General features: G+C 39.4%; 1 long non-coding RNA gene across 2 annotated transcripts in view; it reads right to left on the reverse strand.

Moving 5' to 3' along the window:
- The window catches only part of LOC307219655, a 169362-nt gene that overhangs the window by 70449 nt on the left and 81526 nt on the right, over positions 1-17387 (reverse strand). For both annotated transcript variants that reach the window (XR_013840488.1, XR_013840489.1), the window contains exon 2: positions 13128-13207. This is a non-coding gene — a long non-coding RNA (uncharacterized lncRNA). The remainder of the gene's footprint in view (positions 1-13127; positions 13208-17387) is intronic.

Here is a 17387-nt window from a genome sequence, read left to right on the forward strand (position 1 = left end):
GCTGCACCTCATGACCTGTAATTATGGGATTTATTGCTCCATGACATACCGTATTTTTCGCTCTATAACACGCACCCGACCATAACACGCACGTAGTTTTTAGAGGAGGAAAACAAGAAAAAAAATATTCTAAACAAAACAGTGGATGTATGATTTTTGTGGTTCATGCTGTGGCCACAGAAATGTGATCTTACAGTGAGTTTGGAGTAGCCCAATGCAAAAATCCTGAGGATCCTTTGTAACCACATTTTAAGTGGGGAGGGAAGGAAAAACACTCAAGGGACAAGGAGCATGCGTGGGGTGGGTGGAGAAGGATGCTGCTAATAATGCAGAAGAGGGGTATAAGGGGAGAAGGCTCCTCTCCTCTCCCGCTTTGCTCCTTTAAAGAAGCAGGCTCTCTGTCCCTCTCTCCTCCCCACTCAGCGGCTCTTCTCCCGCTTTGCTGTTTCAAAGCGAGCCACGGAGAAGGAAGGGGAACCATGGATCCTCTGCTCACGACTGCAGCAGATCCCCCCCCCGCGACCCGTAGGCATTCCCTCCATAACACGCACAGACATTTCCCCTTACTTTCTAGGAGGAAAAAAGTGAGTGTTATGGTGCAAAAAATACGGTACACTATAAGATGCACCTGCTGTCTGATAGTCTCTACTATATGACCCACGGCTGAAACAAAGGTACTTTTCTGAAGTGGGGTGAGCCGGTACATTTTAAGCAGGCCTTTTCATCCCAAGAAAGTACCGGTAGCTACGTCTGGGAGTCATCTACCAAAAAACACTGCTTGTGCTGAGCTAGAAAAAGCCTGTGAAAATGAAGTTGTGATTTGGTAACAAAAATGAAGTCCTGTATAACAGGATAGTGAATGTCTCAGGTTATGTACACACTTCTGGCTCAAAACACAGCTAGGTTGTTTTTTCCTCCCATTTGGATCAAAGCTAGTTTGTGGGGGGGGGGGGACGCATCAAAATGCAATATTTCATAAGAAATTACAGGACAGATACAGGATAGATATGGATTGTGACTAATAACATGTATACAATATTAACCAAACCAGCAGCGGAAACACATTGGATGCAGAGTAAATAGGAGTGTGTACACGGCCTCAATGTTCTGTCTTTTCAGTACTACTACTACTACTACAACTACTACTACTACTGCCATTACTAACTTGGCTTAAATAAACTCATTTGACAGTCTGTATAGCATAAACGTTATATGCTCTATGACCTTTACATAGGCCTCTCACTTGAACTGCCCAAGTAACAGATTTTATTTATTTATTTAAAGTGCTGGCAGTCTGTCTAGTAATAGCAGTGGTAGCCTTGAGAAAGGAACAGTGATAGTTACTTTGAACAAAATAGCTTTCTCTTAATTGATATTGTTGAAGTTACAGCACAGCAATTTAACAGCTACCGTTATAGTTATTCATACATTAGCAAGGGCAGCTGCTACCATTTGTGTAGTGCAAGAGTTGAAATACAGTGGTACCTCGGGTTACAGACGCTTCAGGTTACAGATGCTTCAGGTTACAGACTATGCTAACCCAGAAATAGTACCTCGGGTTAAGACCTTTGCTTCAGGATGAGAACAGAAATTGTGTGGTGGCAGAGCGGCAGGAGGTTCCATTAGCTAAAGTGGTACCTCAGGTTAAGAACAGTTTCAGGTTAAGAACGGACCTCCAGAACGAATTAAGGTCTTAACCCAAGGTACCACTGTACTTGTGCACAGCCATTGCAAATACAGGCCCCATTCACATCAAACAACGTGTTCTACACATTGTGAGGAATGCTGAACCAGGTTGGCGGTTGGTTTTGTGCCCTGCCATGAGCAGAATATAGACACGGGGTCCTTGTGTGAACAGGTCCCATGATGCCAGTATGAGTAAGCAGCTGAGATTCTATTTGCAAGACCTGTGGACATTTTACTCAAAAATAAACTGCTGCTATTAAAAGAGCCACTTAGCACATGTACTTTGTTTCTTATCAGTTTGCTCTCTCTCTACAACAAAGACTAGGAAAATATTGGCATGAGTCATTGCTCTTGTAAGATGATGCACATACCCTCCAAGCAGGACAGTCAACAGCCATATTAAGTGTGGCAATAGTGTGGGCAGTGCAATCTGTGACTGATCTATCAACAATAATCTATAGTACTCACTCACTCTGTTTCTCTCTCTGTTTCTCCCCCCCCCCTTTTTTTTTAATGGGGTGACTTAAATGTTCTAATAAAATGAAGCAGTGGAATGTTTCCAGATGTCCACAACACTAGCAGGAAGAAAGTGCTCTAAGCCTAATGTTCTACCAACCCAGCATCCTTTCCTTATTAAATCATTCTTCCACTTCAACTTCTGGGGCAGGAGGTTGTAAAGAAGGAAAAAAGAAAAAGCTCACAAAAGTGTTTTGACAAATCCTTTCAAACCACACCAGGATAACAGTGACAGCAAAAGTCTGCTGACCAAGTTATTTAACTATGTGTTTACATCCCATTTATTTCCATGGGGTTTCTTAGTGCCAAGGCTTCTGAGGATGGCAGTTGTTTAACCTAGCAAGGACTGAACTGCTGCACATGCAGCTTGCCTCATTTGTTTTAATAAAGGAGCAGCTATACATGCCCTGGTTCGCCAGAAGCGGCTTAGTCATGCTGGCCACATGACCTGGAAGCTGTATGCCGGCTCCCTTGGCCAGTAAAGCAAGATGAGCGCCACAACCTCAGAGTCGTCCGCGACCGGACGTAATGATCAGGAGTCCCTTTACCTTTATACATGCAAAGGTGATGTATGCATGGAGCTTTTCTCTCAGCTGAAGTGAATAACAGTCTATGTGGGTAGGAGTATATCACAAGCACCTCAAAATTCCCCCGCCACCATGACCTAAGTGGATGAGAGCAACTTTCTTCAATTGTCTTACCTTGGAGAAGGCAGAACCAACGGTCAGGGAGGCAGGAAGGGCCGTGGCTCAGTGGAACAGTATCTGCTTTGGATTTAGATAGTCCCAGGTTCAATCCCTGGCTGGGAAAGACCAGTGGGGGGGGGGCTACTGCCAGTCAGTGTAAACAATGCTGAGCTACATGGACCTAATGGTCTGACTCAGCATAAAGCAGCTTTCTATGTTCCTATGATGTTCACTTAGCAAGCGGTAAGTTAGAATCAGAATTGATGAGGCAGGGAATCCTGGCTGCCATATGTTCTTGGGAGTTGTCTGTACCTATGCAGGCAATACTAAAGTGCTGGATCACAGAAGCTCTTCACCATCTGCATTTGAGCCCTGGCTGCTGCTTAAGGCTGTGGTTAGGCTATCGCTGTTTTGAAATATTTTTTATGTGCATTTCTACTGCACACGCAGAGCATTTCCCAAGTTCAAGGTACCCTGGAAGTCATCCTTCCACTTGTGCATCTCAGTTACTCACTAACAAGCTATGTTCAGTAGTATATTGGCTCTCTTTTTCTCATATTAAAAGCTATTAGGCCTATGCCTGAACTTTTCCATCAGCATATACAGCACTGTCCACATCTTGGAGTGTATTGAAACAACCTATCACACTTTGATAGGCAAGAGCAAATTTCAAACTGACATCAAAAGATATTTTGCACTAATTACTGCCTAAATAAAAAAAGCTGGGTTTCTGGACACCAATGCATCACAACTATAGTGGATGATTGATACTGTCTTGCTAGCTTAAGATCCGTTCAGTATATAAACATATAATTTGTCATTGCTTTATTCTCTGGAAAAAAGCATTTCAAATAAATCTTAGGTAAAGTCACCTTGATGCTTGACTCCAGCCTGTGCAAACAGCCCCTGCAGCTCTTTTAAAAGAAAATGGGGGGTGGGGGTGAGGCTCACTTAACTCTCTCAATTCTATAATTAGTTCTGCTGGCATTTGCTTTTCACATAAAGCAAGGACCAGGTTATATAGGGTAAAGATTAACTAGATATTGACCAAGGCGTCTCTGATAGAGGTAAAAGTAAAGCTCTAATGTCCAAGATTAGACATATGTAGGAATGAATGTCTGTATTGACCTTTGAAATGCTTCAGTTCAGAAGCAAAAGTGTTCAAAGAAGAGATGGATGAACAGTGGAGGCCTCACGGGTTAAAATAACTAACCGGGAAGGTACATTTCTTTAAGGGTTACTTTGTTGTCACTTAATAATTTGCAAATGCAAATGCAACACTCACATTTATTGCAGAAACAGTAAAAATCTGTTTCAGATTGGACTAATTTCAAATTGGACTAATTTCAGATTGGACTAATTTAGGTTATTTTCCATGATGGATTTGAACTAATAAAAATTCTGTCCCATATTTGATTCATTAAAGCTATCTTACAAGTAGTTTTATTATTTTTCAAAACAATGATATCCTTTTAAGAAATATCTATTCAGAGCAAACATCCCAAGAGGGTTCTCTTTGGAGAAAAAAAGAACATGATTTTTCCTCAATACACTCTGTATAAACATTCCAATTCAGTATAAGCTGTAGACTTGCCATTTTTGCTGCTGCTTACCCCAGTTTGTAAACATTTGAAATGATTTTCAAAAAGCTGTTAATTGTGGAACCTTAAAGACTTAACAAATTTATTATGGCATAAATGTTTGTGGGCTACAATCTACTTCATCAGATACACAAAAGCTTGTGCCACAATATGTTTGTTAGTATTTAAGGTGCTGTAAGACTCTTTATTAAAGATTTCAGAAACTTCCCATCTGGATAATACTCTCACCCAGGGGAAGGATTTAAAATGGTAATTAAAATATGGTGTGCTTTGGAGTTAAATGCATCTTTGTTGCCAAGGTACAATAATAAGAAGATAGGGCAAATTGGGGAAATGAACTATATGTTTAGACAAAAAATTCCTTCCAGTAGCACTTCTGAAGAAGTGTGGATGCACACGAAAGCTCATACCTAGAACTAACTTAGTTGCTCTTTAAGGTGCTAGTGGAAGGAATTTTTTGTTTTGACTATGGCAGACCAACACGGCTACCTATCTGTATATGTTTAGAGCAAAACTTTCATGGTCTCTTCTGTCCAGAGGAAATTGGGTCAAAAAAGCAGAAACAACTGAATGTGGAAAGCTATACTAGAAAGCCAAACATTGATCAGTTTAGTATTTTGCTTTAAAAAAAAATTAATTCAGAGACCCTGTTTGACTAGTTTCCTCTTTTATCAATATGTGAAATAAATGTTTAAAGGAAGCACAATGAGTCTATTACAGCCTTTCTAATATAACAGTTTATGATTCTGCAGTTGGCTCCTGTATAAAATGCAAATTTGCTGTCTATCAAATTACAAGTGCTGCTGTTTGAAGGAGTGAGGAAACTTATATTTGGTCATTGAGATTTCTTTTTTCTCCTTATACAAGGGGCAGGATATAAGAATAACAGAGTCACAGAATTGTAGACTTGGAAAGCACCCTGAAGATCATCTAGTCCAGCCCCCTGTAATGCAGGAATATGCAACTGTCCCTCAAGGGGATCAAACCTGCAGCCCTGGCATTATCAGCACCATGCTCCAACCAACTGGGCGATCCATTGAAGAACTGTGTCAAGCAGAAACTCCATGGATTTGGTTGTGAACATCACTGCATTCTCCTCTTAGTGGAAAGCTGAAATTCTATTTCTCAACATACTGTCATTCAGCTGAGGTTTAAGAAAATAGGCTCACGGGTGTTCTATGATATAAGAGAGATCTGTATGGATGAGAGGCAGGCAGAAACTAAAGAAAGCAGAAGAAAAATTAGGAGTGAGGGCATAGAAACCAAACTTTTAGAATACTTAATGATAATAATTACATTATTTATTTTACTTGTTGGTTAATGTGAAGACAAAAAGAGTGCAAAGAAAGAAAGAGCTTCATATGGAAGCAATCTGAATTTTCAGGGAATAAAAACAAGTAACATCTTTATGTCAAGCATGATTCAGTGCATCATACTGTATTTAATTATAACTGGGATGGTCTGGTAGAGTATTAGGCAAGTTGCAAGTTTCTGGCTTTGGCTGCTTAGGTAGATGCTTGTTTCCAAAGCTGCAGGCACAGTGTAAATCACATCAATGACAGATATCCTCCAATTTTGTATTTATATTTTTTCAGATTATAACATTTACCACATCCATTATACTTTTAAGCCACTCTTTAGGCTAAAAGATTAATTATGTTCTGCATCAATATAGACTGAGCAATAAATACCAAATCATTAAAATGTATATTCTTTTCCACTCAATCCTTATTCTAATTTTTTGTGTGCAGTGCAAAAAACCCAGTGTAATAATCCTGGTAGGGATTATCAGATGGGCACACAGGAAAGACAAGCACAGAGATTTGCTGGTTTCCTTGCACCGTACTAGCCAAAAACCTGTTACAATTTCATGTGATAAAGTTTTTCAGGGCTTCATGTCTTCTTTGATAGGTAAGTGTCTGTTTGTTGGTATGCCACTTATTATTCAGAAAAGACTGAAACATCAGGAATACTGAACAGGGACATATGTGGATATATCACGAGTCACATTTCTTATCCTCTTTGTCTTGCACTTCCAGCTACAGTTTGTGTGGAGCATCTGCAAAAGAGCAGTGTGGATCAGCTTTGGGGGGGGGGTCCCCAAAAACTGGCAAAAAAGGGTGGAATCTATTTGATGGGGACAACTGACCTGCACCCAGTTATAGGGATTTTTTTATATATAGTAAACCTTGAGATGAGTTTAAGAACACTTTCAGAAAAGTGCAAGCTAAACTTAAATATCATTGCATACAAAGAAACGCAGGTGATGAGTTTTCATGGGGCATCTTGAGTCATACCCACTAAGTTTCATGACATGGGGCTAAAGCAAAAGAGCAATGATGTTTCCACCAGTCCAATATTATTTTAATAAGTGGGTCACTTACAAGGGATGGTTGATGGCCAAATGAGGAAAGGCAGTAGTTCAGTGGCAGAACATCTACTTTGTATGCAGAAGGTCCCTGACAAATCTCTGGAATCTCCAGGCTTGGAGAGAAACTTGTCTGAAGTCCTGGAGAGCCAATCAGTGCAGACAGTGTAGATGGGCCAATGGTCTGATTCACTATAAGGCAGCTTCCTGTCTTCCTAAGTTATAGGTGTTGCTTGCATTGACTGTGGTGTTGAGTTCCAAGGAATGTAATTAAGCAGATGCAACCAATTGCTGTTTCGTTGCCACATACTGGGATCAAAGTTGGTTGCAACAAAAGGGGCTCCTTCTCTGCTTACCACAATGATGCAACCATTGCTCAGAGCAAATTCACATGTGCAGTCCTGAGACATGTACTGAGTTCCACCTGAAGCAAGCTGTTGGGTAACCTCTCCTGTGAGTGTAAACATAAGAACCTTAATGGTTTCTGCCATCATTAAGAAACCACTTAATCCAGTAGTATGACATGTGGCTAAATCTTAAGGGCTTAAAAATGTTAGTTTTATCTAATAATGCTCTGCAGCTCACCTATGTAACAAGCTCAGGGCAAAATATATCTTGGTGTGAATGACACTAGAAAAGAATTCACAAGGCAATCACAGATAGTAAAGATGTAGTCATTATGCCAGGAAGTGATCTCACATTCCAAGAAAAGCAGAGGTTGTAATGCAAATGCAGACTATCTCTGAAATGAATAGAAGCTTTGACTGCCAAGCAAAAATGAAGTTCAAAGCTAGAAAATGGGATTGTCTTATCCTTCATAAGTTACTGCCAGAAAACAGAAAAGATACAGCAATTGCCTTCAACAGAATGAAACACACCTGTTGCTTATGAAAATGCAGCCCATATGTCGGTCACAATTTTTCTTTCTGTCTTGACTTACAAACAGCAATCAACCAAGCTTTCTTTAATCCTTCCAGTAATGTTGCTGTGTTAAAGTTGCTTCTGTATAGTTCGCTTGCCAGTTGCTTATTTCAAGCAGAGGCAATAGGAGTGGGTTTAAGTCACAATCCAGAGAACGTTAAGCACAACTAAGGGCTTAACCACACTTAACTTTTGTCTCGCTCTTTGCAGGCAGGGGTCTGCACTTTAACACTTCATGCCTGTGTTTTGTTTCATTGGGTTTTTTTGCCTCAAGCTTGCTCTGTGAACACTCGCTCTTTAAAGCTGAATTGGAGCAAACATCAATTCGGGTTTTCTGCATATTGATGTTTGCTCTGATTGAACTCTAAAGAGTGGGTTTTCAGATGGAAAGCTCTGGAGCAAAAGGGGGGGCACTTGGACATGGAGCTTTAAACTGTGGACAATACCTGGAAAGAGCAGTGGAAAGATAAGTGTGGATAAGCCCTAAATCCCACTGAAGTCAATGGAACCCAAGAATTGCATTGATGACAATGGCATTACTGCCTTCCTAACATTCTCTGGGACACTCTCCACATAAATTCAGTGTTGTATTTTCTTCCCAAAACATTTTTTTAATTAACACATGAGAATGTTGACGGCTTAGCTATTTATATCTAACAGATTTCTAGTTAGATGAAACAATATTTTTTTCCATAGAATATGACAGAATTCCTTTAAAGCTTGTCAACACACATTGTGCCAGCTATTTTGGTTTAGACCATTTTCCAGCACAATGTTTGGATAGCCTTCAGAGATTAAAGTGAATTGCAGTTGTTTTTAGTTTAAAGAGATGGGTGGGGAAATCCTGAGCAAGACTGGTTTCCTGTGGCATATAGTGAGACACCTGAAAGATAGCACATAAAACTGAATTGTCTATCAAAAGAAAGAAGTGCTGGCAAAGTCAGTCCAAAATTTTGAACATAAACTTTATTTCCTTAAGGAGTGGGGAATGTTGGTGGCACGGCTGAACATCAAAATAAAATGATACTTATTCATTTATTTGCAACATTTTTATACTGCTTTTAATCACTGGTTTCAATGAGATATTGCATCTGACAGTGGAGCATGCCTCTCCCTTAAAAAGTAGTGGCAACCAGAGCTAAGCTGCCTTCATTTGCTACCCCAAGTATATTCCCATCCTCTATTATCTACACATAGGCTATAACTAGACTGGAGCAACTGCCTGGAAAACTTTTGATACATAAGAGATCAAACCCATGGTAGATTAAGGAGGAGACTCAGGAGATAACAGTGTGGCGAGGTCTCATAAAGAACACCGTAGCCCATTCAATTCAAGAAACATGTTGACAAATAGATAATGATTCAGAAGAAAGTGACAAAGATACTAAAGACAAAGGAGACAATTATTTTTTTCATTTAATATGAAAGAAGAAAATCAAGGGGACAGTATGCTGACAATACTAATGATGAGTAGCAGCCATTGTGTCACTCAAGCACCAGGTTTGTCTTATGTAATCCCAATCTTAACCTAGACAGCATCCTAAAAAGCAGAGACATCACCTTGCCAACAAAGGTCCATATAGTTAAAGCTATGGTTTTCCCAGTAGTGATGTATGGAAGTGAGAGCTGGACCATAAAGAAGGCTCATCGCCAAAGAATTGATGCTTTTGAATTATGGTGCTGGAGGAGACTCTTGAAAGTCCCACTGCAAGAAGATCAAACCTATCCATTCTTAAGGAAATCAGCCCTGAGTGCTCACTGGAAGGACAAATCGTGAAGCTGAGGCTCCAATACTTTGGCCACCTCAATAGAAGAGAAGACTCCCTGGAAAAGACCCTGATGTTGGGAAAGATGGAGGGCACAAGGAGAAGGGGACGACAGAGGATGAGATGGTTGGACAGTGTTCTTGAAGCTACCAGCATGAGCTTGACCAAACTGCAGGAGGCAGTGGAAGACAGGAGTGCCTGATGTGCTCTGGTCCATGGGGTCACAAAGAGTCGGACATGACTAAATGACTAAATTACAACAACAATTCCAATCTTTCCCTTTGGTGGGAATTTATGTGTGGGCATACAAGCCCAGAGAATACCTCTGTTAGGGAGAAGCTCTGCAGAGTCTAGACTGCAGAAAGGGCTGCATCTCCATCCTCAGGAGTCATGCCCATGGCTGATTGGGTTCTCGGCAATGAAAGACTGAAGGGGTGTAAGATCATGACAATGCTTTGTAGCTTTCTTTGGGCTATTTAATAAAACCTTTAGCCTTTAACCTTCACCCCATTTGGGTGTTCATTGTGTTCTGGATGTAAGAAAAACCACTGCACCTTTAAAAATACAATTATCATTATAATTAACTGTAGGTTGGGTTGCCCATTCTCTAGATCAGGTCTCAAGAGACTGTGATCTACTCCCAGTATTAAAAAAAAAAACTGGCAGTGATCTACCAATTGTTATTGAGGATTGACCAGAGTTGACTGAGCTTCTTTGAAGGGGGAATGACATGATTCGCTCACCTAAAACTCCACTGCTAAAAAACGCACACAGCGCTAAAGCCAATCATCGTATTCCCAATCGCCAAGAGAAAATGCCAAACACTGCCCACTTGACGCAAAAGAGGGACAGAGAGAGGGGAGCGGGAGGGTGGAGACATTAATTCCCCAGTTCTTTAAATTCCGTGATCGACCACGATCACCAGGGGTGATCGACCACGATCACTACCTGTCGATCGCAGTTGACCGGTTGAACATGTCTGCTCTAGATGAATGAACAGACCATGATAGCAGTTTGTTCTGCCCTCAGAGTTGGAGCGCTCTATGGTTCCTACCTTGTCAATTGTTTAAAATTAGAGATATACCTATCTGCCCATTTTGATTTCATTCATTGCCTTTCCACATTGGTTTATGATGGTTTATGCTTTTTTAAAATAACCTACATTAACATTTGTATGCATTTTCATGCATACTTCTCCTCAGTGGCGTAGTGTGGGGGGTGCAGGGGGGGCCGGCCGCACCGGGCGCAACATCTGGGGGTTAGGGGGCACAAATCCACGGGTTAGGGGGCGCAAATCCATGGGTTAGGGGGCGCAAATTACTTGCCTTGCCCCGGGTGCTGACAACCCACGCTACGCCACTGCTTCTCCTAGATATCTTATATGCAGTTTTGCAGCATAATCAATTTTTTCCAAACAATATTCACTAATATACCGTAATGTATTCTGCTCATGCATTTTTCCTGAACGCACAAATTGTTGTATGCATTTTTTGTTGGGGAACTGCAACATAAAACTCAGATTGCATTTTGGTTTGCATATTGGGTGTGAATTAGGTTTGTTTGTATTAAAATGAAAAACACATGAATTTCTCCCAATTTCTATTTAATACTGGCCACAACAATGGTGGTTTTGCTTCTCAGAATGGAATGGAATCAACGTCTCGTTGAAATAAATGGCAGATTTCCCACTACTTTTAATGGTTATGGATCACACCCAAGTTTTATTTGCTTGCTTGTTCATTTAAGCTCAGCATCCTTATTAAACCCTTGAATTTTTGTTCTCCCTTTTATGGATTAGGTGGCAACCCCGTGTAGATTCTTTCTCACGCTGCCTGGGGAGCAAAGCCCTTTTCTGTATATAGATTGTATAGTGGCCCCCATTTCTGTTAAGAACCTTGCACATGACATACAAAGTAGCCTCTCTGTGATGAAAATAATTGTTCTTGGATAAACAAGGAGATTCTCAGAAAGTCCCAAGGCTATTGGCAGAAGATGCGTTGGCAGCTGTAAGAGAACAATTTTATTGTGGTGCAAGGAACTGTAAGAGGAAATGAATCTGGGATTCTCTAAGTCCCAAACGTTATAAGCTTATGCTATATAAAATTGAGGTAAACATTCTTTATTGCCATGGCTATGTTATTACAAATCTCATTTGTTTGCATAGGGAGATATGCTGTATTTATTGTTTATTTATGTCCACTGTTTCTTACCATGCCTTTTCAAACAGGATATTCAGGGGGATTCCCCCCAAAAAAGGATGGAAGACAGAAATGTTTCACTAATTCTATGTGGGGTACAATAAACAGCTCTTCCCACAAAAGATAATCTAATTCTCAGTCTCAAAGAATACAGTCTTGAACACCTGGTTAAAGATGTGCTGACTTGGTTTTTTTCCAGTTCAATTTTACTCCTATTACTACAGATCGGGTTGGGGTAGGCTCTCATAATTGAGTTCACCAGTGACAAAGGCTGTGCATTGATTGTATACAGAGAAATGGAACTATAGAATATTATTAATATATCCCTAAACACCATACATTATTAAACAGTTGAAAAGAGCACAGAATACCTTTTACAGATAGGTAGCCGTGTTGGTCTGCCATAGTCAAAACAAAAAAAAATTCCTTCCAGTAGCACCTTAAAGACCAACTAAGTTAGTTCTTGGTATGAGCTTTCGTGTGCATGCACACTGTATCTGAAGAAGTGTGCATCTGAAGAAGTGTGCATGCACACGAAAGCTCATACCAAGAACTAACTTAGTTGGTCTTTAAGAATACCTTTTGTTAGCTTAGCCACCATGCCATTATGCCATTGTGAAAGCCACCACTAAAATCAAATAGGCTGGTGGGGAAGCTTTCCAAACAACACAATATTCTGTGGGATAAAAATATTTTGGGGGCTGCTTCCCCTAAAATGCTTCTGTCTTGTAAGGCCATATTGCTATATAAATGTGACTTTTAAGATTAAATCAAGTGTATTAGGCAGCTGAATCACTGCTTCATTCCATTTTATGGAGGCTTCTCATGGCAGTAGCGTAATATTAATCAGTCCACAATGCTAACACTTGATATTTGGGGTTATGTACCCAATTTCTTATGTACAATCATGGGCTCCTTTCAGTTTTTAAGACCCCTAGCCATAATAAAAATTAAAAATGATGACAGTAACAGAAAGAAAATAGGGCACACACAAATCTTGCGCCACTAGAACCAACAACTTTTAATGAAAATTTATTAATTTGCTATTATTTAGGGTAAAACTTCCCAAGGAAGCTTACATCAAAAAAGAAAATTAAATCAATACTACAATATTCCCAAACACACACTCTCTCAATCAGAACCTCATGAATACATCCAGCATTAAAGCATTAAAACAGTAGCAGTGAAAACAATGCAAAGCACCACACACACAAAATAAAAACAGTCTGAAATAAAAAAGTATTTAAAGTATTGTCTGAAATCCCCCACTCTTGCTTACCCCTGCTGCCACCCCAGACTGTTGAGTGACCATAAAAATGTGCCATTTGCTAAGCAACCTGTAAAAAATAACACTAACATCTATGTTTTAAGGAAATACTACGTACCTTTAGTTCAAGCTCAGGCTTGTCTGATGAAACAGCTCCAGCATGAAGTCATCAGACTATGGAAATATAGTGTCTGCAACCTGAAATAAATGAGAGTGAGAGGTAAGCACCTAACTGCTATCAATTATAGCAGCTAATAAAAATTAACCCAGTGAATTCCATTCCAAAGAGAAATAAACACATAAAGCAGTAGTTGACATTTTTTTTTAAATGTATATTTATATTCAGGATCACCCATGGAAAAATATGATGCACATATGGTGACTTCGATTTTGACATCTTGCTTTCTTTGGCATTCCTCAGAGTTGTGCTAGACTCATAGAATGAATTGCCTTAATAAGTCCTATTTCCCCCAACCCCAAGCAAAGAATCAATTGGCCAATTTAAACCTTGACCTATTCCATTTCTATTCTCATCACTCCCTGCTTCTCAGTTATAAAGTACCCAATGGCTTTATAATCAATCTAATGTATGTGATGACAATGATATTGATTGATTTAATTTGTATACCATCCTTTGTCTGACGATCCCAGGGTGGTTCATAACAGAAAATCTGAATACAAAATGCACAATAAAACAAACAAACAAATAACCCCCTCCCACAAATAAAACTGCTAGAAAGAACTAGACATATGCCATTTATTTATTTAGGAAAATTCTAGTGGATTCAATCCTGGGATAATAACATAATACACAATAAAATCAAATTTATATAAAACCAGTATCACCTTAAAACAATAACAACAAACAGGTGTGGCAAGGGCAAGGGTGTTTAATGCCACAAATAGACAGTTAACTAAAGGCCTGGATGAATAAATAGTGCCCATAACCCATCAATGCCAGCACTTGTTGAACCTTGCAGGTTATTACATATGTTTCTCACATGTTGCCACATAGCGCATGTTTGGCAGATGCAGCACAGTTAATTATGAACCCAGGGCTTAAATGCAGTTGGGTTTTCCTTAATTTTATTTATTTATCTGTTCATATAATTAACGCCTGTTTCAGCCCTAAAAAACAGCTTTTTACCTTGTCACTTAATAGGATCTGATTACATCAAAAGTCATAAGATCCAGTGGTGATGTTTTACTATTTTAGTCTATGGTTTAGACATGCAGCTATCACACTGCTAACTAGCATTTCTATCCCAGGTAATAATCCTAACTTCCAGAGGGTAGGACCGGAACAAAAGTTACAAGAAAGGAGATTCTGACTAAACATTAGGAAGAACTTTCTGATGGTAACAGTTGTACAACAGTAGAACAGCCTCCTTAAGTAGTTGGTGGACTTTCCTTCCTTAGATGTTTTTAAGCGCAGGTTAGATGGCCATCAGTCATGGATGTTGTAGCTGAGATTCCTGCATTGTTGAGGGTTGAACTAGATGACTCTTGTGGTCTCTTCCAACTCTATGATTCCATAATTCTAAGATTCTAAGTTCCCCATTTGAACATTATGCCTGAAAAGGAACATGTGCAAGGTTCTTCAAACATCTACTTTTCAATGTTTTTTGTAACTTATAAACCCATCAGGAATTTGCACATGGTAGGCATAAGTTAGCTTTTCTCTTCTCCTCTCCCCTGTCAGTAGTGAGCCAATATCATGCCATGTTGAATTAGGAAAAGGGATATTTATGTTGAAGTCCTCAGATTCAAGCCACAGAACACATTTACTTGTCTTGGGATGCTAAGGAAGAGGAAGAGAAGGGAACCATGTAGGCTGCTCTGAGCTTCTCAGAGAGAGGGTGGGATTAAAATGTATTAAACAGATGAACAGAATTTCTCCAGATTAGCTACCATTCATCTGTCATGTTTCCTCTTCACACAATCATAATTTATGCATTTTGAGATGGGCAGTAATTTGCTACTAATTCTACCGTTATTGTTCCCTAAGAATAGTGATGAGGCTGAGGAGGAATCATTACTTTGCAAAACTCCATGGTTTAGGGGAGTTTATCAGAACAATAAATATTAGAAGCTAGCCATGTTGCAAATTTGGCATCACTCAGAAATTGACATTTTATATTTTAGTTTTAGGTTTCAACAGCTTCATGTATAGAACTAATGCATAGGGCAGAGATGAGTGTGTCACATGCAGTTTGAATCACAGGAGGGGTGGCCAGATGCCAACCTCTGCCCTCCCAATGTCTGAATTTTCAATCTAAGACAAATAATCCATCTGGACATCTTAAAGGGAAGGAAGGTGTATCCTAAGTGCTCTTCTCCAGCCAGTTGAAATTAACACTGAAATTGGATAGCTTTAAAGTCACCCGAATTATAAGGGAGGATGTTGAAAGGAATCAGCAAAATGCCTTCAAAACTATTTTTTCCCTCTCTTGAACGTGGGTCTCAGTTGAGTATGTGAACCTTTCTTTATGCTGAGCTGACATTGGCTCCCAATGACCTCAGATCACAGTAGGTGTTAAGGAGCAGAGGTTTCTCCGGGAAGTTCAGGGGTGGTAGAAATGTTTTGATTCTGCAGCTGAAGAAAGGCTGCCAGGATCTTGCAAGCAAGCAGCGGAATATTGTATTTGTTTTTATAGTGTGGTCATTATTTTTCTCACAATGTGGTTCCTGCAATCTTTGAAGTCTTTTGACTCCTTTAGTCTCTGGATAATGGCTGACATGGCTTGTTTGCTTATTCATGATGCTGTCTCTTTCGGGAGAGGGGTTTTTTTCTTCTTCTGCTGCTGGTGCTATATCCTGTTTTATACAATCCTTAGCCACAGCTAGCAAATAACAGCCAGGAAGCCATAAAACACTACTGAAGATCTTCCTTTCAGTTTCTGTAACTCAGTGATGGAAACCATCTGTGATAATTAAATAGAAGTGGACAAGGTTTTGAAGGTTTCTTGTGATTCGTTTCTGAGGGTCAATAGATACTTTTCCTTCACAGAGATGGCACCATAAAGGCAGGGAGGGGGAATGTATGTGTACTGTACTGCCACTTGTGAATTATTATTGTATGAGTCTTTATTTTACTATGAGTTTACAGCCTGAATGTTGCTATCACTGGGGAAAGCCTGAGGAGAACTAATTCAACAGTGAGCCTTCTCAGTTATGGGCTGCATTCTCCTCAGAAATCCACTTGGCACTACCTTTTGCTTACTTTTAGCAAACTGAAAACATGTATTTTATCATCAGGCTTTTGATGAATAATATTTCTGGACCTGAAAATGTAGTTAATGGATGGTTTTTAACTGATTTAAATTTATTATTGTTTGTATTTATTCTTGTAACTTTTACCTGAGGTCAATGAAGAAAGGGTGAGATATAAATTATAAAAATAAATAAATACAACTCAGAAAAATGCCTTTTTGTGGCATTCAGCAGCATCTCTGGTATCTAGTTGTGAAAAACATAAACTTTTCAAACTACATTTCTCTAGAGAGCTATTATTTTATTGTTGGCATGCACGGTTGGCGTAAGAAGACTTGGCATCTCAACACAACATCACTGAAACAAAGAAAATGAAAGTTGCCAAGATAGAGCAGATCCTGTGGGGACCTAGAATGGCCCATTGCCTGCCTGGTGTGTCCTCAACTCCTGAATCTCTGTCCAATTTCTCTTTACTTGTGGCAACAGTCACAAAATTCAGTATACAATTATCCTATTGATTCCCAGCCGCTCAACTAAAGTCCTTAAGCAAAAACATCTTTAACAAATGTCTTAATAGAGCTAAAATCATCTTTAATGATGTGAACCAACAGTTCCTGAAAAAATCCCTAGCATTACCCAGATTCAAGGATTAAGCATCAAACAAACAGAAACAGTTGCTATGTTGCTATTGTCTTTAATCCTTCTTGAAATGATGGCGTTTGTTTTTCAGATGTTACATTATGACAATATTGCCTTCTTAGCAATAAATTACAAAGAAAAGCATTAATTCAATATAATGACTAATATAAGACCCCCAACAAGTGGTTTTTTAAAAATAAAAAAGCTTGTAATTCATGTTAAAATTTCATCTCAGCATGTGTAGACCACACAATGTGTCAGTGTTTGTTCTTTACATAAAATAAGGACCACCAGGGGATTTTAAATTGTGCACTAGTTGTAGAAAAATTACTTCTGCAGCAAATGTAAGGCAGACAGACAGACAGAGATTTTTGGCTGATCCAGTAGTCCATGGACAGGGACATCACTTAGGCTGCCAGAAAATGAATCTGCTAACTCAATTTTTGTTCTTCAAATCATTCTATGTTTCTCAATATACTGCCCTCTGCTGCACTGATTTTCCCACTCATTTTCCTCCATAATAGGC

This window comes from Podarcis cretensis (assembly GCF_951804945.1).
Source record: "Podarcis cretensis genome assembly, chromosome: 7".
In the NCBI taxonomy this organism is placed as follows: domain Eukaryota; kingdom Metazoa; phylum Chordata; class Lepidosauria; order Squamata; family Lacertidae; genus Podarcis; species Podarcis cretensis.